At 31.0% G+C, this 1,846-nt stretch overlaps 1 non-coding gene across 1 annotated transcript; it reads left to right on the top strand.

The window, feature by feature from the left end:
• The first annotated feature begins 1,274 nt into the window (after window positions 1-1,274).
• On the top strand, window positions 1,275-1,348 carry TRNAN-GUU (transfer RNA asparagine (anticodon GUU)). Its single transcript has one exon. It is a non-coding gene; the product is annotated as a tRNA-Asn (tRNA).
• The last annotated feature ends 498 nt before the right edge of the window (window positions 1,349-1,846 follow it).

Below are 1,846 nucleotides of genomic sequence, written 5' to 3'. Positions count from 1 at the left end.
AAGAAAAAATATGAAGAATAAGAAAACATTGAATAATTAAATATGAAAACGAGTTAAATTCATGATTATAAAATTGTTTCGTTTTTCTGGTGGTCAAATAAATGATTTAGGATATGTGAGGTCATCAGTTTGATTTGTCTCGTCTGGACGTCGAGTTATATTCATGACTTTTATCATATTTGATTTTATAACCCAACTGATTTTTATATTTTAAGAATTTGTGTACCTGAAATTTATTTTTTCTTTAGTACTAATTTTAATTTTTTCATGAGATAATATTTTATTATTGTAATCAATCATATATAATTTTTATCAAAATATATCAAATAAACTCACGCGTAGCGTGGGTTCAAAACCTAGTATTAAAGAAAGAATGCTAACGTGGATGCACCAGAAGAAAGGAAAAGATATAGATAAATACATTAAAACCTACAAATTTATAGATCTTGTTAGTTTACATTGTTCGCTGACGGGGATGCCACATGGATAGATAAAACGACTAATTTTTACACAAATGAGTTTTAACTGTCTAACCAACTAAAACAACGTCGTTTTATTAACGGTATTTGAATTGCACTACCATTCAGTAAGCTTTGAGTTCAAACCAAAGTCTACAGACTTTTAAGTATGACTCACCAACAAAAACTAATGTTAGAGTTTGGATGCATCTTAATAGAATTAGGTTTTGATTTGTTCTCCTCCTCTTGGATGCTCTTACGTTGTTTTCATTACCGCTTCATCTAGACGGGGATGCCACATGGATAGATAAATACATTATTTATTTTATTATATAAGCATAGTTTGTACTTTCTATAACCTTTTCACATTGGGTGTTATCCTAACTGAATCTTCCATCTCTCAATTTGTCCCAGTGCATCATTTAGTGTTATAGGTATCGATAGATATTATTTCGATAGGTTAGACCCATGCATCGTTAAAAATTAGATTTAAACTAAGCATGTAAAAACTTTGGAATAAAATTCAGCACAAAATCTATAAACATTTGTAGGTTTAGTTAGGCCCAACTCTTACCATCATACAATGTTGTATTGATATTCAGAACCACATAATCACACAACTAGGCCGACACACAACAGTTTATAATTTTTGCTCAAATTATAGAGCCAAAAATATTTCCTTTGACCACATTACGTACTTGACACTTCGACAGAGTTTGTTCTTGTGTTGCAGCTTCTGGGATTTAATAAATCCCTGCCTTAATCACAGGAATATTGTGTTAATTATATTATATATGTTTGATATAACACCAAGAAGCTGGAATAGCTCAGTTGGTTAGAGCGTGTGGCTGTTAACCACAAGGTCGGAGGTTTGACCCCTCCTTCTAGCGTTTTATTTTTGCTCTTCCAATGATATTGGGCCTTAGGAAGCCCATACTCTGATTCATGTTATATATACAGCATATTATAGGCCCGCAAGGTGTACCCAAAATGTGTATCAGTTTTGCATTTGTTCCTTTTTTTATTTTTTTTTTGTAAAATGTGACACCATTTTACTAGTCAAATGAATATTAGATAATTCCGCATTATTTTAAATTAATTGATGTATATTGCTCGAATGACATCGTTTGGTCCATTCTGTAACGGAACAATGGATTTAGAAAAGAAAAAAAAATCTTTGGGCACAGAAACATAATATTTAAGTGATAAAGTTTTCTATTTAAAACCAAAATATGATTCAATGCCAGTATTAAAACAACAATGCTACGTCTAATCATCGTTAGAAATAATTAAAATGTGGGGAAATTATGTTTAGGTTGGTTAAGTAGTAGTTATCAACAATTAAATGTGAACAGATTTGAAGGTCACTAACTTGTGGCTCTTAGCAT

The sequence above is a fragment of the Camelina sativa genome, chromosome 12 (genome assembly GCF_030686135.1).
Source record: "Camelina sativa cultivar CO46 ecotype springtype chromosome 12, ASM3068613v1".
In the NCBI taxonomy this organism is placed as follows: Eukaryota; Viridiplantae; Streptophyta; class Magnoliopsida; order Brassicales; family Brassicaceae; genus Camelina; species Camelina sativa.
This window is presented reverse-complemented; position numbering and strand designations above follow the sequence as displayed.